The sequence below is a fragment of the Sceloporus occidentalis genome, unplaced genomic scaffold (genome assembly GCF_023333645.1).
Source record: "Sceloporus occidentalis isolate IW3139 unplaced genomic scaffold, rSceOcc1.0.p SCAF_1, whole genome shotgun sequence".
Lineage (NCBI taxonomy): Eukaryota > Metazoa > Chordata > Lepidosauria > Squamata > Phrynosomatidae > Sceloporus > Sceloporus occidentalis.
Window position 1 is genome coordinate 9,527,604 of NW_028316981.1, and position 27,055 is coordinate 9,554,658.

At 47.0% G+C, this 27,055-nt stretch overlaps 1 pseudogene across 1 annotated transcript; it reads left to right on the forward strand.

Annotated features, from left to right (window-relative positions):
• The first annotated feature begins 5,018 nt into the window (after nucleotides 1-5,018).
• LOC149320651 (uncharacterized) lies at nucleotides 5,019-25,501 on the forward strand (annotated as a pseudogene). Its single transcript, XR_016279349.1, has 7 exons — nucleotides 5,019-5,192; nucleotides 6,170-6,352; nucleotides 7,786-8,116; nucleotides 10,211-10,319; nucleotides 10,757-10,842; nucleotides 11,046-11,166; nucleotides 23,243-25,501. The product of XR_016279349.1 is annotated as an uncharacterized LOC149320651 (transcript).
• The last annotated feature ends 1,554 nt before the right edge of the window (nucleotides 25,502-27,055 follow it).

Consider the following 27,055-nt stretch of genomic DNA (forward strand, 5'->3'; position numbering starts at 1 on the left):
ATTCTTCTTGATTTGTCTGCAGCCTTTGACACTGTTGATCACTGTCTCCTGGTTGATTTACTTTCTGACCTTGGGTTTTCCGACTCTGCTCTCAACTGGTTTAAATCTTACTTGTCAGACAGATCTTTTGCAGTGGTCACGCGTGGTCAGACTTCGTCCTCTGTTCCCCTATCTGTTGGAGTTCCCCAGGGCTCTGTCTTGGGTCCCCTTCTGTTCTCTCTATACACACTGTCTCTAGGTAAACTCATCAGTTCTTTTGGTTTCTCCTATCATCTGTACGCCAACGACACTCAGCTGTATCTCTCCACCCCTGACCTTTCGACGGGGCTTGAACAGCAAGTTTCTTCTTGTCTGACTGCCATCTCTCAGTGGATGCGGCTTCAGTGCTTGAAGCTCAACATGTTTAAGACTGAGCTTCTCGTCTTTCCACCTAAACCCACCCTTCATTATTCCTTTTCTGTTTCTGTCGATGACACTTCTATTCAACTGGTTCATCAAGCCCGCAGTCTTGGCTTCATTTCTGACTCTTCTCTATCATTTATTCCCCAGATCCAGGCCACCACCAAGATCTGTAGATTCTTTCTCCACAACATTGCCAAGATCTGTCCATTCCTCTCAATCTCTACTGCCAAGACTCTGGTCCATGTCCTAGTGGATTCGCGACTAGATTATTGTAACCTCCTTCTAACAGGGCTTCCTTTTTCACACCTCCATCCTTTAATCTCTGTCCAGTAGTCAGCTGCCCGTATTGTCACATCCGCTCGCCGCTTTGACCATGTTTCTCCTCTTTTATCCTCCCTTCATTGGCCCCCCTTCCCCTTCCGCATCCGGTACAAGCTTTTGTTATTGACTTTCAAAGCCCTCCATGGATTGGCCCCTCCTTACTTATCTGACCTTCTTTCTCCTTACATTCCTACTCGCACCATCCGCTCTGGTAGTCAATGTCTCCTGTCACAGTGTAGGACTACCACTGCCCCCTCCCAAATTCGTCCTTTCTCACTTGCTGCCCCTTACTCCTGGAATCTTCTTCCCCCACATGCACACCTCATCACTTCTCTACCCAGTTTCAAAACTAAGTTAAAGACTATATTGTTTAGAGAAGCGTTCCCAGAGGTGAGCCCCTCTCTGACCCAGGAAGCCTCCTTTTAATAATCCATTAAGAAGCCAAGCCCTTCCTCCAGTCCATCTGCCTTGGTCCAGGCCTCGGAGGTTGAGAAGAACTGCTGGACCTCATCCCCTTCCCCACCACCACTCCCTTCTCCTTTTGTGTTGTGTCTTTTTAGATTGTAAGCCTGAGGAGAGGGAACCATCTGACTAAAAGATTGTATGTACAGTGCTGTGTAAATTTACAGCGCTTTATAAATAAAGGTTAATAATAATAATAATACACCCCAACACAGCTATGGCCCCCCAGGTTATGGAACAATCTGCCGGAAGAGATCTGCCTCATCTCGACCTTAGATGCCTTTAAGAAGGCATTAAAGACGGATCTCTTCCAGCGGGCATACCCACCAGACCTTCTATGAAGAACTTTAGGAAACCTCATTTCCGGTTCATAACTTCATAATCCGGCCGAAGCTTTGTTGTTATAATGAAATTTTTATATAGCCTGATGTTTTTATGATATGTATTTTTGATATAATTGCCATTGTATGGATATTTTTCTGGTTGTAATCCCACTTCGATCTACTAGGAGAAGTGGGAAAATACAAATAAACTGAGGAGAGTGGACGGCCTCGGTGTCCGAACTGGCTGACTCAGAATCCAAGGAACGCTCACAACGGGACGTCTGAGTAGTGACTGGAACAGGAGATGAAGTCCGTTCCCTGCAGACTTAGAGGACACAGTTGTAACAGGTTTGGAAGTGGAAGGTTCGGCAGCCATCTGGCGGAAAACGACCTCTGGGGAGACCGGGCTGTATAATGGTCGGTCTCGCTATTGTAAAAATAGTCGGGATTGTCTTCAAAGGGAGGTTCACTGATGCCTTCAGTAGCCCTTCTGGCCGGTACTGGAGTGGGGGATTTATGACGTTGGGTCCCGAGGGAGGAACCCAAATCCTGCAGATTGGGAATGAGGATCAGGATCTCGGTGTCAACAATCTTGTCCTCATCTGAGTCGTACAAAACACGGACCCTCAATTCCTCAGGGCACGTCACCTGTTGGGCCAGAGTCGATGGTGTTGCCGATACTGTTCGAGAAGCCGGTCCCGATCAGTCTCCATCAATTCCGGGGATGAGATTTTTGAACCCGAAGGTTCAGAATGGGATCTCCTGGCTCCATCCTCGGGCTCAGAACAGCTCTTTTTAGTTGCCGACGCATCAGGGTCATCGGAGTTCCGTCTTTTAGAGGAGGATTTTCCCGAATCCTTGTCCGGCCTATTATCCTTCTTAGGTTTGTCCTTTTAGAGGACTTTTCCTCATGAGAGTCCTTGTCCTTGGGCCAAGCTCCCTTGGTAGCAAAATCACACTCAGAGCCATGAGTGGATGAAGCAGAGGCTTGGGCAGCCTGATAGGACCCTTGGGTGGCGGAGGCCGAAACGGGCTGTGAGGCCTGCTTTTCAGGCCCTCATCAATGGCAGCCTTCGGGTAGGACTCTCTGTTCTTCCTGGTCTGGGGGGGGGGGTGATGGATTTACAGGCTGAATGAAGTTAAACAATAAAGGTGCCACTGATGGATTTTTGTTTGTACAGTTGCCCCTCCATATTCGCGGTCTTGGAACTCGCGGTTTTGATTATTCGCGAATTTCCCAGCTCCTCCTCCTCCTCCTTTCCATCCCGACGATGGCTCCTTACCTCCGTGTTTGGCACCTTCCCCTGCCTAACTTTGTCCCCTGGGACCTAGTAGGGGGCTTCCCTCAGTCCTGGGGGGGGCATTGAGGCAGGGGGGCAGCGGCAGCTTGCCAGGGCATGCAGTTTCCTCCCTCCTGGCAAGTCGCCATGGTGACTGAAGGGAGCATGCCCCACACCCTCAGCCACAGCCAATAGCTGCCCCCTTCCTTCCCCTAGCTCCCAGTCGTCCTGAAAGAGAAAGCAAGGGTCCCCTCCATTTCCCCCTCCATCTGCCCCAGGGCTTTGGGGGTCTCTCAGCTCGGTGTCCTCCAAGGCAGTGAGACAGATGGAGGACTCACAGGGCCCCTTCCCTTGCTCCCTCTATCTGCCCCAGGGCTTTGGGGGTCTCTCAGCTGGGTGTCCTCCAAGGCCATGGGGCAGATGGAGGGCACACAGGGCCCTTCCCTTGCTCCCTCCATCTGCCCCATGGCTTTGCGGGACTCTCAGCTGGGTGTTTTCCAAGGCAGTGGGGCAGATGGAGGACTCACAGGGCCCCTTCCCTTGCTCTCTCCATCTGTCCCAGGGCTTTGGAGGTCTCTCAGCTGGGTGTCCTCCAAGGCCATGGGGCAGATGGAGGGCACACAGGGCCCTTAATAAATTAATAATAATAATAATAATAATAATAATAATAAATTTTATTTTTACCCTGCCTTTCCATAAATATGATCAAGGCGGCTTACAAAATTTAAAACATTACAGTACAAGATAAAAATTCAATATAAAAGTTAAAAACACACTACAAAGAACAGGAACAGGAAATCAATAAAATACACATGTCAAGGGCAAAGAGAAGGAGAAATTAATTTACAACGGTCCAGGGTCGAAAGGGAAAAATTAGGGGCAGGAAAATAAACAATCTAACTAAGGTGGTTAGTTCCCTTGCTCCCTCCATCTGCCCCATGGCTTTGGGGGACTCTCAGCTGGGTGTCCTCCAAGGCAGTGGGGCAGATGGAGGACTCACAGGGCCCCTTCCCTTGCTCTCTCCATCTGTCCTAGGGCTTTGGGGGACTCTCAGCTGGGTGTCCTCCAAGGCAGTGGGGAAGATGGAGGACTCACAGAGTCCCTTCCCTTGCTCCCTCCATCTGCCCCAGGGCTTTGGGAGTCTCTTAGCTGGGTGTCCTCCAAGGCCATGGGGCAGATGGAGGACTCACAGGCCCCCTTCCCTTGCTCCCGCCATCTGCCTCATGGCTTTGGGGGTCTCTCAGCTGGGTGTCCTCCAAGGCCATGGGGAAACTGAATGTGTCAAGGGAGGGAAGGAGAGGCTGAGTGTGTGTCAGAGAAGGGAAGGAGGCTGAGAGAGTGTGTCAGGGGAGGGAAGGAGAGGAGGACAGTGTGTGTCAGGGAAGGAGGGGCTGAGAGAGTGTGTCAGAGAAGGGAAGGAGGCTGAAACACACACCCTCTCTTCCTTTCCTCCCCTTTCCTGACACACACTCAGCCTCTCCTTCCCTGACACACACTGTCCTCTCCTTCCCTCCCCGACACACTCTCTCAGCCTCTTTCCCTTCTCTGACACACTCTCAGCCTCTTTCCCTTCTCTGACACACTCTCAGCCTCCTTCCCTTGTCTGACACACTCTCTCAGCCTCCTCCCCGTCTCTGACACACATTCAGCCTGTATTTGTTAAATGGCCAACACAGCTACCCCTGCAGTTTTATATATATATATATATATATATATATATATAAATTTATATGTTCTAAATATTTATAATTATAGATTACAGATTTATACAGATATAGATGTATCTAAAATACATTTATAGATGTATATGTACATTGTGCATTTTGGTTGGCCAATACAGGCATCACTGATGTATTTTTTATATATAATCTGTGTTTATTTCATCTATTGAGGGGAGCCTTGGGTCCTTATTACATTTTATTTTATAATTTATATGTTATTTATAATTGGTATGATTATAATTTACATACTATTTAGAACTTATAAATTGTACTGAGGGGGCCTTGTGTTGCCCTGGGGACTTGTGCTGGTGGCCTATCTTTGCCCTTGAGCTGAGCCTTGAGGCCCAACGGGACTAGGCCACGCCCCTTCCATCAGAGGCCCCTCCCTTCCTTCAAGCTCCGCCCATTTCCCCATCAATGGACACAGGGCTCTCAGGAGGAGGGGCCTGGATCTGATTGGCGGCTGCCGGGGTCCTGAGTGGCGGGAAGAACGGCCCAATCGGGGCTTGGAGGCTGCCTTGGGGGCGGTGCCTGTGAGGAGGATGAGGGAGTCTGAGGGGCAGCAGAAGCAGAGGGCTTTCTCTGTGTCTGCGAAAGAGAGGGACTCTCAAAGAGAGAAAGAGAGACACTGAGACCCAGACATTCTCATTATACCTATATAGAAATATTGTATTCTGAGAGAGGTAGGTAGAGATGTATAAACTGAGAGAGAGAGATTGAGGGGGGGCTACTCTTAGAGTCCAAAGGCAGAACTCTGTCAGTTTGTAAAATCAGGAGCTAAAGAGAAGGCCTTGGGGCCCTTTTGAGACTCAAAGGAAGGAAGGAAGGAAGGAAGGAAGGAGCTTTAAGTCAGATGCCTTTGGACCCAACAATAATAGTTGCCTTTGGTCCCAATAATATTTGCCTTTGGACACAAATGCATCTGAGGAAGGAGGCTCAGGTCTAGGAAAGCTCATGCTGCCAACTCCTGTCTTTCAAATTGCATTCAAAGGATCTCTTTAGATATATATACTTACTATATATATACTTAGATATATCATTTCTGAGATGAAGGAAATGCTGTGGATACAGTATGTCTTGATTTCAGTGAGGCTTCTGACAGGGTTCTTTGCCCAGGAGGGAGCCAGGTTTTGGGACCAAGATTGATATCTGAGCTCCTACCCTCAAGGGGTGGGCTATCTTGCAAGGTAACAAAGACCCAGGAAAAGACATTGGGATTCTGGACAAAAGCAGTGATTGGATGAGGACAGCCCCAGGCTGGATGGAGAGGGCTGTTGGTGGGCAGAGGGCAGGTGGATCAAGTTGGCTTCTCCTTCGCCTCCTGGTGCAAGAGGAAAGGGCAAAGGGCCTGGGCTGAGGAAGGAGTCAGAGCCCCCATTTAGCAACACCATTGCTGCAGATAGAGATGTTATAAAAGGCAGAGACGTAGCCAAGGGGACCCCTCCCCATCAGCCCAGGGGACATTCAAGCTCCTTCCTTCCCCCTCTCCTCCCCTCCATCAAAAGCAGGGAGAGCTCAGATAGAGAGGGAAAACAAAAGAGGAAAGACAATGTAAGTTGCTGGCTCAGAGAGAGAGGGGGGGGGAGGGGGGAGGGAGGGAGGGAGTGGGCCGGGGTCTCTCCCTGTGCTTTCTTTCCCTTTCGTTTCCTTTCCATCCCAGACCCAGTCCTCACTCTTCCTCCTCCGCCACTGTGCTTTTGCCAGAATAAAAGTCTCTCTTCCTGGGGAAGAAGGAAAGGAAGAGAGGAAGGAAGGGAAAAAAGGAAGGAAAATGAAGGGGAGAAAGGAAGAAAGAAAAAGGAAGGAAGGAAGCTTCTAAAAGGAAATATAAAAGAAAGAAAAGGTGACTTCTAACTTTCCTTTCAGCAGTTATATCCTTATACAATATAGTAAAACAACAACAACAATAATATCCCTTACCCAAAATGCTGAGGACTAGATGTATTTTGGATTTTTTCAGAGTTTGCTATATTTATATATGTCTAATCATGGGATCTAATGGGAGATGTGGTCCATGTATGTTTCATATGCATCTCATAGACATAGACTGAAGGTAATTTAATGCACAATCTTTTTTAAAATAATGTTGTGCTTTCATACACTGAGCTTCAGCAAAACCCTGAGACCACTGTTCCTTGTATAATTCCAGTAATTTCTCTAAACCTCCAGGATTCCCAAGTTTCCTTGTGTTGAGTCCAGAGAAAGGAGACTCAGGTCTGTTACAGACTGCCAAAATAAAGCTGCTTCGGGTCTCTTTGGAGGTATGCTATTTAAATGATGCATGGGTCCTAAGAGTCCGGAGGTCGCGCCAACTGTTTTTAAAATTATACAGTTTTAACGTTATAAAGTCTTATAGTGCAAACCATGCACTGATGGACTATTGCACTATAATTTTTTATTGATTGATTTTATATCCTGCCTTTCTCCCAAAATAGGATTCTCTTAAAGGGGTTTGTTTTTCATAAAAAGAAAGGAACGTATAATGTCTTGGAATTTAAAATTATGATTGATAGATAGATAGATAGATGGATGGATGAGTCTTGGAATTAAAAATTTTGTGTGTATATATATATATATATATATATATATGTCTTGGAATTAAAAATCCATCTTGGAAGTGGGAATGAAATGTTGTGTGGATGCAACCTGGGTTCTTAGCTCAGCTCAGAAGTTGGAATGCAGTGTCTCAAAGCATGTACAGAGTGTCTCAGAGCATGAACAGGGTGGCCTCTGCTCATTGCTTGAGCAGCTGCTCTTTGCTTTATCGAGCTGAATTTATCTGATGTAAACACCTTCAGAGGAAGGACTCAGTATGCATCTGCACTGAAAATATAATCCAGTTCGATGCAACTTTAACTGCCCTTGGCTCCATGTTGTGAAATGCTGGGATTTGTAGTTTGTTGCAGCACCTGACAGAGATGGCCAAACAGCTCCTCAAAACTACAAATCCCAAGATTCCATAGCACGGAGCCATAATGGAAGTTAAAGTGGTGCCATCCTGAAGTAAACGCTTGACCCTCTTTTTGTGTCTTGGGGGGGCTCTTAGCCTCTCAAAATAGTGGCACTTAGTCTGCCCCCCCCTTCCCAAAATCCTGGCTATGTCCCTGTAAAAGGGATCAAGAAAAATAAAAGACAACACTGACAGAGCAAGTGGAAGGATGCAGCACCTAGAATGTGAGTGATGTGGATTTAGTTGTAAAGCATCTCCTCCTCTGAAGAGAATCTTCAGAACAGTTCATTCACATGATCTCTTGTTTTCCATGCTTCTTTTGGAAGAGCCATGCAGAAGAGCTTTGGGGAGAAGATACTCAGTTCTGAGGTCCAGGGCCAGCACTTCAGGCAGTTCGTCTTCCAGGAGGAGGCTTTGGGGCCCCGGGAGGTTTGCAGCCAGCTCCACAATCTCTGCTGCCAGTGGCTAAAGCCAGAGACACACACCAAGACTGAGATGATGGACCTGGTGATCCTGGAGCAGTTCCTGGCCGTCCTTCCCCCAAAGATGGGGAGCTGGGTTCGAGAGTGTGGAGCGGAGACAACCTCCCAAGCAGTGGCCTTGGCAGAGGGCTTCCTCCTGAGCCAGGCAGAGGAGGAGAAGCAGGGAGAGGAGCAGGTGAGATTGTTTGATCTGGTCATTTTGAGGGGACATCACTATTTCTTTGGAAGGGATTTCGAAAATTCTTGAACAAAGAGAGACTTAATGTAAACAGGAAAATGGGGCATGCAAAGTGAGCTTGTAGCACCTTTGGACTAACTGTGAAAGAAGGTGTAAGATAAATAGATTTGAGAATATAGTCCAAGTCTATGAAATCTTATGCTACAATGTCTTTTGCACTGTTAGTCTCAAAGGTGCTAGAAGATCTCTTTGCAAATTGATATTTCAGACTTACATAGCTATGGCCTGATACAAGACAGGCCAAAATAAAGCTGCTTCGAGTCACTTTGCAAGTATGCTGTTTACATGATACATGCGTCCTAAGAGTCCAGAAGCCGCACCAAAGCCACTCTCCAGTCCTAAGGACTTGAATGCAGCTTTGGTGCAGCTTCCAGACTCTTAGGATGCATGCATCATTGAAACACCATACCTCCAAAGTGACCAGAAGCAGCTTTATTTTGGCCTGCCTGTATAGGGCCTATGACTCTGAAGAAAAAGGGGTTCTGATCAGAGAATAAGGATATAGCCTGGGTTGGATGGGATGATCTTTTCCTAGAAGACACAGGCGCGTTACAGACCGTCTTAAAGCGGGCGGTCTGCCGCTGCCGCCATTAGCTACGCCGAGAAGCCCAGTGGCCAGACTGCGAGGCTTCCCGGCGCAGCTAAAAAGGAGTGCCGAAATGGCGCTCCTTTTTGGCCCCCGGAAGTGGCACCGCAAGGCGCACACTTGCGGCCTCACTTCCGCCGAACCACGTCTAGACGCTGTGCGTCCGAGACGTAAAGATGGTGGCGCCTGTGTGGACAGGCTCCGCCATTTACTACGCGTTCCGCATGTACTAGAGACGGGGCCAGTTAGGAAGGTAAGACCCTTCCAAACCCTAGCACGCCCCTTTCTAACCCTAGTACGTGCGGAGCGCGTACTAAATGGCGATTTGTAACGCGCCACAGTTTGCAGCCAGATTGCTAACTGGGGTTGGTTACAGGGAACCCATGACTCCCCTTTTAAGCAGGTTTGGTGGTTAATAATAATAATAATAATAAAATTTATATTTCCTGCTCTCCCTTGGATCAAGGCGGGATTACACCATTAAAATGATACATAGTACAAAATACAATCAATATTATTGATTTGGTTCCAGGCACAATTCATTCAGTTAGTTATCTCCTGTATCACTCAGTCTGGCTTTCTTCCAGGCTTTTTGAAGGAGCATATTTTCCACATGAGTTTATCCTCATGGTCCTATCTTGTGGGAAAGTGGGATGGAGCCTTCTCAGTGGCTGCCCTTGGGGTCTGGGACTCCCTTCCTGGGAAGCTTAGTGATGTTTTAGTGATGTGTATTTCTATTGTTTTAATTGTTCCTATTAGTTTATGTTTTAATGGTTTCAGTTCTGCAGGTAGTTTGTTTTTAACTATAACCTGTCTATGTATTTATTTATCTACAGAGGGGATGATGCCTCCCATGGCCTTGTCCTCTTCCTTTCTTTTCCTAATTCTGTCAAAATGGTTTTGCACCGAGATGTAAAAATGCCTCAGGTGCATCCAGTGGGTTAAAGAGGAAGTGCTGACTCAGAGGAAGCTGATGCAACTTGAGCAAGGAGATGAGTCCTAACAGTTCCAAACTGCACTGTCACTGTGGAGACATGACAGGAAGTTAGTGAAACACTAGCAGAATCCAAGACTGTGTTTGGGAATGTGAGGAAAAATGCTCCAATATATCATGTGGAGTTGAGCTGAGTGGATGTCATAACTTTACTGAACTACAAATCCCAAAATGCAGCAGGAGGCAGGCACAGTATTTAAAGTGCCTTAGCCTCGTTTTAAAAATATAAAGCAAAAAGCTCCTAAGATTAAATGCCTCTTCAGAAGAACCTCAGCAGTCATGAGTGAAACTCTATTCAGGAGCAGGAGTTTGTGTCTCCAGCTCCTTCTAGACTTTGCAGTGGCCTTTGTTTTCCTGGCTGGCAGTCTTCTGTGTATGGACTCAGTTTTCCCCCAGTGCTAACAAATGTTTCTCTCTTTCTCCTCCCTCCACATTTCTGCTTCTTCTGCAGGACTTGTTTGTGACAGAGATGGCTGAGGAGAAATGTCCTTTTGAATCCAGTCAAAGGCAGCAGCTGAAGTGGATCACGCAGGACAGAGAAGGGATGTCCTCCTCAATGAGTAAGAGCTAAGAGAGTAGTTTCCTCTTTGATTCCTTCTTCTCAAATATGTCTGAAATATCTGGACTCTATCAGTTGCAGCAGTTGAGCCATTTTATATAGCCTAACTATAGCACTTTGGAATTATAGGCATACCCCAAGTTAGCAAAGCCTTTGATAGTGAAGTATATTGTACAAGGATATTTTATACCTCACCAGCCTTCCTGTTCCTCTTCATTCTCTTTGTAGCTAACTTTTAAAAGCAAGGTTGACACTAGGAAGATGGAGAAGGATAGGAGAAGGACAGATTTTCAATATCCAGTTAGAGTAGCATGTCTACAGAAAACAGTGCAATAAAACCTGATGTGGGAAATGGTGTATGCTGCATTTGCACATGTAGGAGGGACTGTAAGTAGAGAGAAGGGATAGAACTAATCCTTCCTTTTTTCTTCCTCCTAGGAGGCAGAATAAGGATCGAGTCTAAGTGTACAAGGACATCTCTTCACCCTGATGGACTCGGAACACCTTCTGGGAGGCTAGATCAGGTAGGGAACAGGATCTCAAGCGAGCCAGCAAGGGCTAAGCTGGGTGCCTATCTCCCTTTGAAAACTCCCTGGTCCCCCCAGAATCTTGTTCTTTTCATTTGCTTCCATCACAAGTTGCCACTGTAAGGAGCCTTTGGATGGCATGCTGTAAGCATTTCAGTTTTCTTGAGCAACTTGAAAGAATTAATTTTCTCTTTCTGCAGGTGACCTTTGAGGAAGTGTATGTGGATTTCACAGAGGAGGAGTGGGCCCTGCTGGATCCAAGCCAAAAGGCCCTTCGTCGGGAAGTGATGGAGGAGATTCTGGGGGCCCTGTCCTCTCTGAGTAAGGCTCCCTCTTTCTTGGGATTGTGCAGCTTAGAAGTGCTGAAAAGTAACCCTGAGCATTCTTCAGTCTTGATAGATTAAAGCAAGCTGAGTGGTTTTTTTCAGCTTTGTTTATTTCTCTGGCCTCTCTTCCCAAAAAGCCCTTCAGTAGCAGATCTTAGTCAAGGTCACAGTGGATGATGTGAGGTCCAGTTGGACTCCTGAACTTGGACCACTGAATGGTATATTGGGGGTTTCACTAGCTGTATCCCCCACTGCAAGGGCCTGGTTTGCCTCCTCCAATTGCTGCTGTGGCCCCATCCAAGCACCATTAAAGATGAAATGAAAGATTAGATTGTTAAGGGCAAGTGAGAAGGTGGAAGGAGAAATCAGCCACATCTTGCTTCCTTGCTCCCACTTGGTCCTGTTCCTTCCACCGAATCCTCTAAAAATGGATACAGAGGGAGAGCCTTCCAAGGAGGGGAAGGGGGAACTGGAGGAAGTAACTGCCTTTACTTTCCCAGACCTTCCTGCCAATAGACAGAGAAAGCTAAGCCCTGGTGTGGACGCAGGGGCTAGTTAGCATATAGTGATGCGTAGGTGAACCTGCCATAAAGTTTCTCATCAATGTTTGTTCAAAGGCAGTTTGTCATTGCCTTTCTCAGAGGCTGGGAAGGTGTGACCTTCTCAAAGCCACTCAGTTCATTTGTACCCTGGACTCCAGGAATCTTAGTACAATCTTACAACACTCCAACTACTACATGCTGGTTCTCCTTTGGCCCCTTTAGATAGCAAGGAATCCCATGCTCTCAGTAGAAGAAAAATTTTGGGGACTGACTAAATAAAACTCAACCAGATAATGAAGGTACAGTTGCACCTCCTCATCCACAGATTCTTTATCCATGGATTCAACTGTCCATATCTTGAGAATATTGAAAAACATATAAATTCCAAAGTATAAACCTTGCCAATTATCTTAGAGGCATAATTTTACTCTACTATTGTATTTAATAGGACATATTTAATAGGAAGATAGTAATAGTCCTCTGTACCTATTTTGTTTTCTGAATATTTTAGGATTAGAAATTCCAAACATTTTCAAAAAAATTGTTAGGACACTAGTACAGTCAGCCCTTGGTATCTGAGGGGGTTCCGTTCTGAACATCCCCCCAACACACATGAATGGCAAAAAACACAGGACCTCAAGTCTCATTCTTCCCAATTGTACATAGACCTCATGTGTACACCGCCACTGGGGAGAATGGGGTGGGTACATCTATGGATGCTTGAATCCGCAGATGAGAAGCCCATGAAAAAGCTGACTGTACGTTGTATAGATGTTCTCTGTAAATTTCAGAGACCTTGACAAGGGCCCTGTCCAGATGGGCCATTATGTACCTACTTTTGTACAAAAGTATATTTTGTACATACTTTTAGAGTGTACGCCTCGGGCAGGCTTTTATATATTCCTTAATTTTACTGACTTTGTACAGTGCTGTGTATAATTACAGCGATTTAGAAATAAAGTTTAATAATAATAATAATAATAATAATACTCGGTACATACTAGGGTTGCCTGGGGGGCGTCTCTTTTAGACACCCGCAACCTAGTACATATGGAGTACGTACAAAATGGTGGCGCGCTGTTAATAATAATAATTATTATTATTATTTATATACTGCTATTCCTGGGTAGATCATAGCGGTTTCCAACAAAAAAATTACAACAAAAAACAATTATAAACAACGTATATTCCCAACTATGTGCAAACCAACCACCCATACCAATTAAAACTATACAACATCTAAAACCAATTATCATACAAAACATTAAAACCATAACAAATAGCTGGATTGGACAGTATACATCGTCAAGGGGAGATAACAGATAGCATTAAGGCACATGGGGAAAAGCCTGGCGGAATAGGAAGGTCTTCAAATTCCTCTTGAATACATCTAGGGAGGTAACAACGCGGAGCTCGTCGGGCAGGGAGTTCCAAAGCTGTGGGGCTGAGATGGAAAATGCCCTCAAAGATGAAGTATATCTTGCTTTAGGAACTCTTAATAAATGTTTTCTGTTCACATGGGCGCCGCCATTTTGAGGTAATGGCTGCATCGCGTCCAAAAGGCGTGGTGTGGCCATTACGTCTTCGCACCACTGAAGGGTGCTTGTGGCGCCCTTTCGGCGGCACCAGAAGGAGCTCCATTTTGGAGCTCCTTCTGCTGCACGTATCGCTGGCATGGCCTTTAAACGAGCGGCCCCTTTCTCTCTCTCTCCCCGCCACTGTTGGGATGTCCTTGGGGCATGAAATCCCAATGATTCCCCTTTCCAGGCCGCGGGGAAGCCAGGAAAAGCGGCGGATCAGGGCCTCCGGGGTTGCCGCTGTGGCAGCTCTGGCCCTAGTCCGTCGGGGAAAGGGGTGGGTGCAGGCCGCCCCAAAGAGGGAGTCTGTATACCACCAAAGATAACTAAGTGGACCTTATCTTGCTGTTCCCCAAAGTAATTTTCACACAACTTGAGAATTTCTTGTTCACACGGGCACCACCATTTTGACGTAACAGCTGCATCGCATCCAAACGGCGTGGTGCGGCCGTTGTGTTTGGTGCCGCTAAAGGGCGCTTGTGGCGCTCTTTCAGCGGCACCAGAAAGAGCTCCGTTTTGGAGCTCCTTCTGCCATGGGTATCGCTGGCACGGCATTTAAACAGCCGTGCCAGCGATACAGAGGGAAAGGGGTCGAGCGGCCCCTTTTTCTCTCTCCCCGCCGCTGTTGGGGTGTCCTTGGGGCATGAAGCCCCAAGGACACCCCTTTCCAGGCTGTGGGAAAGCAGCCTTTTGCCTAGGGCTTCCGGGGCTGCTGCTGTGGCAGCTCAGGCCTCGATCTATTGGGGAAAGGGGCAGGTGCAGGCCGCCCCAAAGGGGGGTCTGTACACCGCCAAAAATAACTAAGTGGACTTTATCTTGCTGTTCCCCAAACTAATTTTCACACATCTTGAGAATTTCTTGTTAAGATATGCCATACCATTAAAAACTGAAATCGAAAAGTGCCAGAAATTAAGTCCACAGATAGATGCTCTAAAGTTCTTGCTTCAAATCAATACATCAGTTTGTATTTCAGCATTGCCTGATGGAGGTGATCCCTAGTTTCCAGGGAGGCAACACCACTTGCTGCACAATACTGATTCTGCATTAATGCCGCCAAGCACAATCTGTTCCGTTTGTGAGTAGTTCCCCTTCTCCTCTGGCACATTTTACTCAAGGTCAGAAACAATCCAGACGTTGTTTGCCCAGAGGCTTACAATCGGAAAGGGACATTAGAACAAGAAAACTAAGATAATTGTGTTTAAAGTGATGGGTGAAGCGGGAATCATAGAATCATAGAGTTGGAAGAGACCGCGAGGGCCATCCAGTCCAATCCCCTGCCATGCAGGAAACCTCAATCAAAGCATCCCTGATAGATGGCCATCCAGCCTCTGTTTAAAGACTTCCAAGGAAGGAGACTCCACTACTACACTCTAAGGGAGTGTGTTCCACAGTCGAACAGCCCTTACTGCCCAGAAGTTCCTCCTAATGTTGAGGTGGAATCTCTTTTCCTGTAGCCTGCATCCATTGCTTGTTGTTCTAGTCTCTGGAGCAGTAGGAAACAAGCTTGCTCCCTCCTCAATATGACATACCTTCAAGTATTTAAACAGGGCTATCATATCACCTCTTAATCTTCTCTTCTCCAGGCTAAACATCCCCAGCTCCCTGAGTCTTTCCTCATAGGGCATGGTTTCCAGACCTTTCACCATTTTAGTCGCCCTCCTTTCGACACGTTCAAGTTTCTCAACATCCTTTTTGAATTATGGTGGCCAGAACTGGACACAATATTCCAGGTACAGCCTGACTAGAGCAGAATAGAGTGGGACTATTACTTCTTCTTCGTGGTCTCTGCAAATCACACAAATGGGTTTATTCTGCGCCTGCGCAGCAATGCTCGGAAACTTCTAGAATCTCTGGGCAGAAAATAGTTTGCAACTTTCTGCAACTTTTTGGCAGTAGCTCCGCCCACCTCTATATAAGGCCCCTAGCGGTCCCGCTCTCTTCAGTTCCTTCATTCCGCCGCGTTAGCAGCTCGAGGAACTTCGCTGTCGTCGCTCATTCTTAGATAGGATCTCTGGACATTGACCTTCAGTATGATTGACCATTCTTACGGACTCCCCCTGGACATTGACTGACCTTCGGTACGACTGACCATTCTTTAAACGCCGACTTTCTATACGGCGGACCCGTTTCGGCAGGAAAGGCCTATCGGCCGCCATGGCCTCTTTCAAAAGGTGCACCAATTGTGGGATAAAGATCCCTATGGCCGATGGCCATGACAAATGCATCCTTTGCTTGGGGGAGGCCCACATCCCAAGCTCCTGCCCCCACTGCAAAGCCATGTCCACCCAGGCTCTGAAGAACCGAGACCGGACCCTTAAGGCAGCCCTTTATGATAAAGTCTTAAACCAGCCTTCTGCGGCCACAACTTCTGCAGACGGAGAGGGACAGCCATCCAAACCCTCTAGGAAGAGACAAGGGGACAAACAAAAGCCCCCCAAGCCTTCTTCAAAGGACCGCAGCTCCAAAAGGGCTCGCTCTGCATCACCTCCTACTAAGGTGCATCATAAGGGCCCTCCAAGCACTGTTTCGGTGCCACCGGATTCGAGGCTCATGACCGTACCGTCTCCAGAGGCTAGACCGACGGCGACTCCTATACCGTCGTTACCTACGGCATCGGTACTACCTCCTTTGGAACCGAGGGTCCTCATCTCTAGCCATTTGTCAGTGCCGACTGAGGATCTTCAAATTGTAAACCTTGACGGCTCCTCTGAGTCCGAGGGGGGAATTCTGGACTCCGATATCCCGCTTTCTCCTCAGAAGGCCAGGCCCAGATCTCACTCCCCGCTATGGGACAGGCCGCGGGCTCGCTCTCGTTCCCCGCCACGGAACAGACGTCGGATCCGCTCCCCCCCTCGGAAAGATCGGGCCACTCTTGGCACAGAGGCAGATGAAGCCTCAGCCTATGACCCACCAGACAGAGACCTTCTGGACCGAGACCTCTTCGATTCCTATCCGGACCTGGTCTATGACCACCACTCGGGTCAATATTTGTTGCCTGTGTCGGCTTCCCACCTTCGGCGCAACCTCCCGGGACCCACCAGAACCAGACCGAGGTCTCCTCAACGACTTGACACTGTCCTTGAGGATGACAGCCGCTCCAGGCCTCCTTTGACACCAACTAGAGACATCTCACCAGACGTCATTCGTCTGAGCCGTTCTCGGTCCCAATCTCACACACGGTCCCGCTCGCACTCTCCCATCTCCGATACGGAGTCTCCGTTGTCGTTCGTGGAGCCTGCAGTACCTTCCCCCACCAACGACGTGAGAGCTTTTGCCGACCGGATCATTAGGATGGCCGATGCTCTCAAATTGGAGATCGCGCATCCCGAGGAGGATGCCCTCGACCCCGTGGAGAGAAGAATCCATGGCTCAGCACCGGCACCACCGGCCTTGGCCTACCTTCCATCTTTGGAAAAAATCGCAAAGAGGTCCTGGGACACACCTGCCACCATATCATCCACCTCTCGCAAAATCGAAAATTTGTACAGGGTGACACCGTCAGCACCATCCTGGCTTTCTACTCACCCCAAACCCAACTCGGCCATCGTAGAAGGGGCCCAGACTACATTCGCCCCACGCCCGTCCTCCTCCCCAATTGATAAGGATAGCAAGAAGCTAGATGGTCTTGCTAAAAAGTTTTATGCCTCTGCTGCACTGGATATGAAGATAGCCAACTATGCGGCCTGCATGGGTGCCTATATCCAGCTGCTCACAGAGAAGATGGATCCCACCATCAACGAACTCCCTGAGGACAGAAGGCGGATGATGGTCGCGCTCCGTAATGAAATTCATCTTATGGCGGGCCAACAAATTATCTCTGCCAGGCACTCCACTGACTGTGCCTCTAAGGTGCTTTCGGGGTCCATAGCCCTACGCCGTTATGCATGGTTGCGTGCTTCGGACCTCACTCCACAAGCGAGAGCGGCGATCGAGGACATGCCCTTTGACAATTCGGGGCTGTTCAACAGAGAAACCGATGAAAAACTAAGTTTTCGGTACTGAATGAAGACCGCCGCAAGGAAACACGGCATGTCGGCCTCTTCATCAAAGTCACCGCGGCAGAGATACGGTGCGCACCAACCCTGGTACCCTTCAACCCAGTACCGCTACCAGCCTCAGGACCGAGCCTTCCAACCAGACAGGCCCCCCCAGGCTCGCCCCTCTCACTCTCCCTCGGGCCCTCCTGACCGACATCAACCACCACAGCCCAGATCTCAGCAGAGCTATAAGAAAAAGGATCCCCAAGGTAAAAGGAGGTTCTGAAACCTTCCCGCGCACCTCGTCGTCACCTTTGGTGATAGATTAAGACCCTTTTTTGACACCTGGGCATCTATCACGACTGACTCTTGGGCACTCACCATCGTCCGTAGGGCTATGCCCTTGAGTTCTCTGAGCTCCCTCCCACCGGAGACCTAATTTCCACCGCCCTCTCGGACACCCTTCTCGACGAAGTGCGCACCCTCTTGCTGAAAGGCGCCATCGAGCCTGTGGACCCCTCTCGGGCCAGATATTGCTTCTTCTCCAGATATTTTATTGTCCCTAAGAAAGATTTCGGTCTTAGACCTATAATGGACCTGTGAGGCCTGAACGCCTTTATAATTTGCAAGCGCTTCCGGATGGTAACTCTTGCTTCTGTCTTGCCACTCTTACAGAAAGATGCCTGGTTCGTGATGATCGACTTGAAGGATGCATATTTCCATATTGCCATTCGGGAAGATCATTGCAGGTTCCTTGCATTCGCTATCAGGCCCGAGATATTCCAATACAAGGTCCTCCCGTTCGGACTCTCTACAGTGCCACGGGTTTTCACAAAATGCATGGCGCCCATAGTGGCATACCTACGACAAAGAGGCATCACGGTCTTTCCGTACCTGGACGACTGGCTTTTCACCGCATCGTCCCAGGAGACTCTTCTCAAGGACGTTCAGTTCTCTCTTTCTCTCCTCACCGCCTTGGGCCTCCAGGTCAACTTTGAGAAATTGAATCTGACCCCTGCCAGACAAATGGACTTCATAGGGACAACCGTGGACTCGGTACAGCAGAAGGCATTCCTTCCACAGACGAAGTTCAAGGCCCTTTGTCTAGCAATCTCGCCCTGCATCCACTACAGACGGCTACAGGCTCGACACATCCAAGTCACAATGGGACACTTGGCCTCTACTACTTTTGTTACCCCATGGGCAAGACTTCGTCTCAGGCCCCTCCAATCTTGGTTCCTGTCCGTGTTCGATCCCACGCGGGACTCCCCCTCCAAGATGCTCACCATCCCGAGGAAGGTTCAAAAGTCTCTGCGGTGGTGGCTCCAACCCAACAACGTCTGCTCGGGCATGCCCTTCCTTCCACCTCGACCGGACATTACTCTTACCACAGACGCTTCTCTTCAAGGCTGGGGTGCTCACACCCTAGACCTCACTGTAAAGGACAGGTGGACACCCACAGAGGCGGCCCTACACATCAACGTATTGGAAATGTTAGCCATGGAAAAAGCACTCAGGGCTTTCCAGACCGTTCTTGCCAAAAGGGTGGTGCTTCTGCTCACGGACAACACCACCGTAATGTACTATTTAAACAAACAAGGTGGCACAAAGTCGACAACACTGCTGTCAGTCACCCTTCGTATCTGGGAATGGTGCATCCTCCATGAGATCTTGTTCCAATGCATCCACCTTCCCGGAGACCAAAACAGCCTGGCAGACCAACTCAGCAGGTCGCCCACAACCTGCCACGAATGGAGACTTCACCCAGACGTGGTCAACCATCTATTCTCCCTCTGGGGACTACCGGTGATGGACCTCTTTGCCACCCACCTCAACACCCACAGGCCGATCTTCTGCTCTCGAACTCGAGCGCCGGGCTCGAGGGGAGATGCCTTCCAATTCATATGGACTCAAGGGCTATTATACGCCTTTCCTCCATTTCCACTCATCACAAGAGTACTCTCCAAAATATTGGCGGACCACTCGGATGCGATCCTGATCAACCCATTGTGGCCCAGACAGCCGTGGTTCGCCCCACTTCTCCGGCTATCGCAGGACTATCTCTGACTCGACTACCGGCCGAACCTACTCTCACTACACGACGGTCAAGTTCTCCATCCCGAGATGTACTTGCTCCCATTGGTAGCATGGAGGATACAGTGTTGACAGCTCTGCCTGCAAACGTCCGAGCGGTCCTGCTCGCAGCCCAGAAACCGGCCACACAAAAATCTTACAGATATAAATGGGCCAGGTTTCTTGCTTTCTTACGGGACAGAGCCATCCATCCCTCTCAGGTCTCCATCCCAACAGTCCTGGACTTCCTTATGACTCTATCGGACTCAGGACTTTGCTTGAGCTCCATCAAATGCTATCTCTCCACAATTTCCTCCCACTACTTGTTCAAAGGTAAACCATCTTTGTTTGGGGAACCCCTCATAAAAAGATTCCTCAAGGGATTCAACAATCTCCACCCTCCAGTATCCAATCCAGCACCGGCATGGAACCTGGACATGGTCCTCAACCGGCTGACTTCCAAACCGTTCGAGCCCATGGCCACCACGGACCTAAGACTCTTGACATGGAAGACAGCCTTCCTAGTGGCCATTACGTCGCCACGTCGCGCAGGCGAGCTATGTGCTCTACGGGCTGACCAGCCCTTCCTGCGCTTTCATAAAGACAAAGTGGTTCTCCGTACCGACATCACCTTCCTACCTAAGGTGGTGTCTGCATTCCACATGAACCAGGACATTGTCTTGCCGACCCTGGCCCCGAACCCGACCACAGACTCTGAACGTCAGATCCATGCCCTGGACGTCCGCAGGGCACGGGCCTTTTACTTGAACAGAACTTCTGGTACAAGGCGTTCAGAGAGACTATTTGTTTGTTATTCTGAAGCCAAGAAAGGATCGCCGGTGTCAGCTCAGAGGTTTTCAAAGTGGGTGGTGAATACCATCCACCTCTGCTACCAGTTGGCTGGTTAACCGGTACCTTGTCGGGTTCGAGCCCATGCAACACGGGCGGTAGCAACGTCCTCCGTCTTCTTGACTGGAATTTCTTTGGAGGACGTTTGTAAGGCTGCTGTCTGGTCCCAACCACTAACTTTCATCAGACATTACAGGCGGGATTCCAGGGCCAGACAAGAAGCAGCATTTAGGAGGGCAGTGTTACTTTCTGCCATTCACTCAACCTGCTAAATAATAATAAAATCAAAGTATGTTTCTTTGGTTAAACTTTATTATGGGTTATTGTCATAATTATAGTGACTTTAGTTACTTTGCTTGACAATATGATTGACACTCCCTCCTCCACTGACTATAGCTTGCTAGTCTATACCCATTTGTGTGATTCGCAGAGACCATGAAGAAGGACAGGTTGCTCACCTGTAACTGTGTTTCTTCGAGTGGTCATCTGCGAATTCACACAAACCCGCCCATCCTCCCCTCAGTGTCTGGCTCTTAGCTAAATTCTCTACCATGCTTGCGGCTCATTCGGAACTGAAGAGAGTGGGACCGCTAGGGGTCTTATATAGAGGTGGGCAGAGCTACCGCCAAAAAGTTGCAGAAAGTTGCAAACTATTTTCTGCCCAGAGATTATAGAAGTTTCCGAGCATTGCTGCGCAGGCACAGAATAAACCCATTTGTGTGAATTCGCAGATGACCACACAGTTACAGGTGAGCAACCTATCCTTCCCTTGATCTAGACACTATACTTCTATTGATGCAGCCTAAAATCACATTGGCCTTGTTAGCTGCCGCATCGCACTGTTGACTCATGTTCAGCTTGTGGCCTACTTGGACTCCCAGACCACTTTCACACGTAGTTTCGTTCAGCTGGGTGTCCCCCATTCTATATCTGTCCATTTCATTTTTCCACCCTAAGTGCAGTACCTTACATTTGTTCATGTTGAAATTCATTTTGTTAGCTTTGTCCCAGCTTTCTAATTTATTAAGGCCATTTTGAATTTTGATCCTGTACTCTGGGGTATTTGTTACTCTTTCTAGTTTGGTGTTATCTGCAAATTTGTTAAGTATGCCCCCAATTCTGTCATCCAAGTCATTGATAAAGATGTTGAATAGCACTGGGCCCAGGACCAAACCCTGTGGCACCCCACTGGTCACTTCTCTCCAGGCAGGGTAGCCATTAGTCAGGACCTCCAAACCGGGACAAATGTAGGACAAAATTTTCAAATGTAGGACTTTTTGGGGGGGGGGGTCCTACATTTGAAAAGGAGCCTCGCTGAGGGGAGGATTCCTTCTCTGCCTGGGCTCCGTTCTCGGCAAGGACGGGGCCCAGGCAGAGAAGGAATCCTCCCCTCAGCGAGGCTTTCTTTTCCCCCCTGGGCTCTGTTTTTGGCAGCGGAGCCCAAGCGGGAAAAGAATCCTCGCTGAGGGGAGGATTCCTTCTCTGCCTGGGTTCCGTTCTCGGCAAGGATGGGGCCCAGGCGGAGAAAGAATCCTCCCCTCAGGGAGGCTTTTTTCCCTGCCTGGGCTCCGTTTTTGCCGGCGGAGCTCAGGCAGGGAAAGAAGTCTGGCCTCGGCAGGCAGAGCCAAATAGGGGAGCGAAGCCCCCCCTCCCTGCCAAAGGAGAGAGGCATACAGAGACCTCTCTCTTTCCCCGGCCACCGCTGTTGCAGACTTTGCAACAAAGCCTGGGGATGGGGGAAATCCTGGGGGCGGGGGCAACCTGGGGCGGGACCGTGCAGACCCGCCCAAAACCGGGAAAGTCCCGCCCACCGGCGGGATATGGCAACCCTATCTCCAGGATGAAAAGGAGCTATTGTTGAGCACCCTTTGGGTTCGGCTGGTCAACCAATTACAAATCCATGTAACCATTACATTGTCTAGTCCACATTTCACTAGCTTGTTTGCAAGAATGTCATGGAAAACCTTGTCAAAGGCCTTACTGAAATCAAGATATACTATATCCACAGTATTCTCTTCATCTACCAAGCTGGTAATTTTATCAAAGAAAGAGATAAGATTTGTCTGGCATGACTTCTTTCTCTGAAACCCATGTTGACTTTTTGTGATTATGGCATTGCCTTCTAGATGTTCACAGACTCTCTGTTTAATGATCTGCTTCAGAATCTTTCCTGGTATTGATGTCAGACTAACTGGATGATAATTGTTGGGATCCTCTTTCTTCCCCTTTTTGAAGATGGGAAAAATGTTTGCCCTCCTCCAGTCTGCTGGGATTTCTCCTGTTTTCCAGGAGTTTTCAAGGATTATTGCCAATGGCTCTGATATTACATTAGCCAGTTCTTTTAATCCTCATGGATGTAGATCATCTGGTCCTGGAGACTTATATTCATTTAGATTAACCAGGTATTCCTGTACTATTTCCTTACTTATTCTGTGCTGAATTTTCCCTATTCTACCCTCTGCTCCATTTTCCTCAGGTTGAGCATCCTTTTCCTTTTCTGAACAGACTGAAACAAAGAAGGTGTTGAGTAATTCTGCCTTTTCTCTGTCCCCTGTTAGCATTTTGCCATCTTCTGCACGCAGTGGCCCTACCGTTTCTTCCTTCTTCCTTTTGCTGCGAACATATCCAAAAGAGCCCTTTTTGTTGTTCCTAACCTCTCTAGCAAGCCTGAGTTCATTCTGTGCTTTAGCTTTTCTTACTTTATTTCTACACATGCTTTCTATTTGTTTGGATTCCTCTTTAGTGATTTCCCCATTTTTCCATTTCTTATACATGTTCTATTTAAAACAGATTACTATTTCATCTGACACTTCAATTGTGTATTCCTGCACAGCAGGGAATTAGACTGAATGGACCTTGTGGTCTCTTCCAACTCTATGACTTTTTTTTTAATTCTATGATTTTATGATGCCAAAATCCTTAGAGCTGCCTGCTTTCAATGAAAGAGAACGTAACTCATAAGAGAACCAATGGAGAGGTTCTGGAGTCCCATTTCCATCTCTGAGGTTTTTTGATATATATTTTTTCTGAGTAGTACTTTCTCTTCTTTCCAGGCAGTGATGGGCAACTGAAAGAGTGTAAAGAGAAGCCATGGCAAGCATTGATGCAAAGAGACCTGTGCAAACAGGTAAAAGAGAAGGAAAGAAAAACCAACATAGAAAACAAGTGGAGGATCACAATCCGAGGAAGAATACAGAAACAAAAGAAAAGAAGTAAATATCTTTGTTTTGCAGATGACAGAAGGTTCAGTTCTAAATCAAGCCTTTATCTTCACAAGAATATTCAGACGAAAGAGAAATTATTCAAAGGTGGTGAGTATGAAAACTGCTCCAATTTTATTTCACTTAAAAATATTTACAGAAGAATGAGACCGTTTAAATGCTTGGAGTGTGGAAAACGTTTCACTCAGAAGACAACCCTCAACTATCATCAAGCAGCTCACAGAGCAGAGAAACCATTTAAATGCCTGAAGTGTGGGAAAAGTTTCATTGAGGCAAGAGCCCTTACTGAACATCAAAAAACTCACACAAGAGAGAAATGCTTTAAAACCCTACAGTGTGGAAAAGGATTCATTGAGAAAAGAGCCCTCATTCCTCATCAATCAACTCATACAGGGGACAACACACTTAAATGCCTGGAGTGTGGAAAAGGTTTCGCTCGGAAGACACACTTGACTCGTCACCAAGCAACTCACACAGGAGAGAAACCCTTTAACTGCCTGGAGTGTGGAAAAGGTTTCGCTCGGAAGACACACCTCATTCGTCACCAAGTAACTCACACAGGAGAGAAACCCTTTAAATGCCTGGAGTGTGGAAAAGGTTTCAGTCGGAAGACACACCTCATTCGTCACCAAGTAACTCACACAGGAGAGAAACCCTTTAAATGCCTGGAGTGTGGAAAAGGTTTCGCTCGGAAGACACACCTCATCCGTCACCAAGTAACTCACACAGGAGAGAAATCCTTTAAATGCCTGGAGTGTGGGAAAAGTTATATTCAGAAGATACAGCTCACCTATCATCAAAAAACACACACAGGAGAGAAACCCTTTAAATGCCTGGAGTGTGGAAAAGGTTTCATTGTGAAAAGAGACCTCATTCGTCACCAAGCAACTCACACAGGAGAGAAACCCTTTAAATGCCTGGAGTGTAGAAAAAGTTATATTCAGAAGACACAGCTCACTCGTCATCAAAAAACTCACACAGCAGATAAACCCTTTAAATGCCAGGAGTGTGGAAAAAGTTATATTCAGAAGACACAGCTCACTCGTCATCAAAAAACTCACACAGCAGATAAACCCTTTAAATGCCAGGAGTGTGGGAAACGTTTCATTGTGAAAAGAGACCTCACTCGTCACCAAGTAACTCACACAGGAGAGAAACCCTTTCAATGCCTGGAGTGTGGAAAAGGCTTCACTTGGAAGACACAACTCACTCGTCACCAAGTAACTCACACAGGAGAGAAACCCTTTAAATCCCTGGAGTGTGGAAAAGGTTTCACCCAGAAGACACACATCTTTTGTCACCAAGCAACTGACACAGGAGAGAAATCATTTAAATGCCTGGAGTGTGGAAAAGCTTCATTTGGAACGCACACCTCACTCGTCACCAAGCAACTCACACAGGAAAGAAGCCTTTTAAATGCCTGGAATGTGGAAAAGGTTTCCCTCGAAAGATACACATCTCTTGTCCTGAAACAACTCACACAGGAGTGAAAACCTTTAAATGACTGTAGCGTGGGAAAAGTTACTGTATATTCAGAAAACTCAGTTCACCTACCATCAAAAAACTCACAGTAGAGAAACCATTTCAATGCCTGAAAAGTGGGAAAGGATATATTCAGAAGGCATTCTTCACTTGTCATTTTAAAAAATCGCACAAGAGAAAAAACATTTAAATGCTTTGAGTGTGGAAAAGTTTTCGTTGAGAAAAGAGCTCCCCGCCACCATCATCAAAATACAGATACATGAGGGAAGCCCTTTAAATGCCTGAAGTGTGGGGAAAATCTCACTGGGAAAAGAGCCCTCTGTCACTATCAAGCAACTCCCAAGGGGAGAAGCCATTCAAATGCTTGGAGGGTGGGAAGGGATTTATTGGGAAGAAACTGGTCACTCATCATCTCACAACTTATACAGGAGAGAAACCATTAAATGCCAAGAGTGTGGGAAAGGTTTCACTCAAAACCATCATGCAACTCAAAGGGCAGAAACTAATGAAAAGTATTTGACTGTTTAAAATGTTTATGCTGTCCAGAAGGTTGAAAATGTTTTGTTTTTAGTTCATGTGTGCATATTGTTAGTTTAAATAAAACGTTTGATGAAACATGTTGAACTCCTCCTCTTTTTTGTGGTGAAAAAAACTATCCTCATTATTTCCATATTATTGCCATCATTGGTACCACATCTCTTTTAATGAAGCCAAAGCATATCCCTCTCACCTATCAGATGAATCTATTTTTACTTATTTCCCCCAAAATTGGGATTGAAAGCTCTTTACAGTGTAAAAGCACAATACAGTTCTAGTGCCCAGCCAGCCTTCTAGAGATGGAGAGCCTTAGTCCTGCCTCTGATGGGGATGCTAGGCCTTTGGGTCTGGACTGCAGCCGCTTAGTCTAGTCCAAAGCAGGAGCTGAGAAGAAGAGGCCAAGAGGGGAGTGAGCCGGTTCTTCAGGACCTAGGAAACCCTTTGGTTTAGTAGGGGACAGTTGGCCACCCACCTGTCCTTCTTCGTGGTCTCTGTGAATCATACAAATGGGTTAGACTGACAAGCTCAGGTCAGTGGAGGAGAGAGTGTCATGACACCAGATATAATGTTCAAATAAAGTTGTATTTATTGAAACAAGCATAATAAAGTTTTTAACCCAAAACACGATTTGAATATTCTTAACAGCAGTGCACTTTAAATGATCAGGCAGTATCGGTTTAACATAAAGTGCATAGAAATTAACTAAGAAAGTCTTCGGCATTACAAAATAACAGCCATATAACTTAAATTAAAATTTAAAATAATTTAAAACTTATTTCCAAATGTTTGCTTTCATCATGACTGGTGAGGGTTCAAATTTGACACATCCACCTTTATCAGTAACACCTTTGGTTGTCATCAAAGCTGCTATGGTTTCTGTCTTTAACCTCTTCCGATGAACAGTTTTCGTGTTATTGAGTACACTGAATACACGCTCAACTGAGGCATTTGGAAAAGGCAGTACCATAAGCAGTCGAATAACTTTTTTTAGTCCATCAAACAAAGGAACACCAACACCATTTCTGACAGAAAAGACTTTCTGCCAGTATTTTTCAGGAGGTAGAGAGGGGTCCAATCCCAGAGTATCAAATTCTAATATTCCATGTTCCCGCCACTCTTGCCCTGCCTTCGATTTGTTGATATCCTCGTTAAAGCAGCTGAATCTGTCAAAAACGTTTTCCAATGATCTAACTTGAAGGGATTGTGCTATCTCTGGATCTATAATCTGTACTACTGAAAAAATTTCATCTTCAGAAACAAATCTCTTCTTTATTTGGCTGACAGCTTCAATGCATCAAAAATTCAATTTGTTGTTTTGGAATCTCTTTGTCATTCTTGAGCTCTGATAAAGACGCAAGAGCATGAAGTCCCAAGTAAATCTCTTCTTTGGCGACAAAATTATTTGGGTCCTTGTGGTCAAGGTCGAATATGTCTTTGCTCCTGACAAGACTTGTTTTTAAGTAGTTATTACACAATGTCTTCAAGAGTTGTTTGATTTCAGGCTTTACTTTGTATAACACAGGGCTCTCAGATTGGAACTGTTACCCATAGTGCTCTGTATAAATTTTGATATCAAGGATAGCCTTGCATGGCCCCTAGACACGAGGGAAACGCCTGACCAAAGCC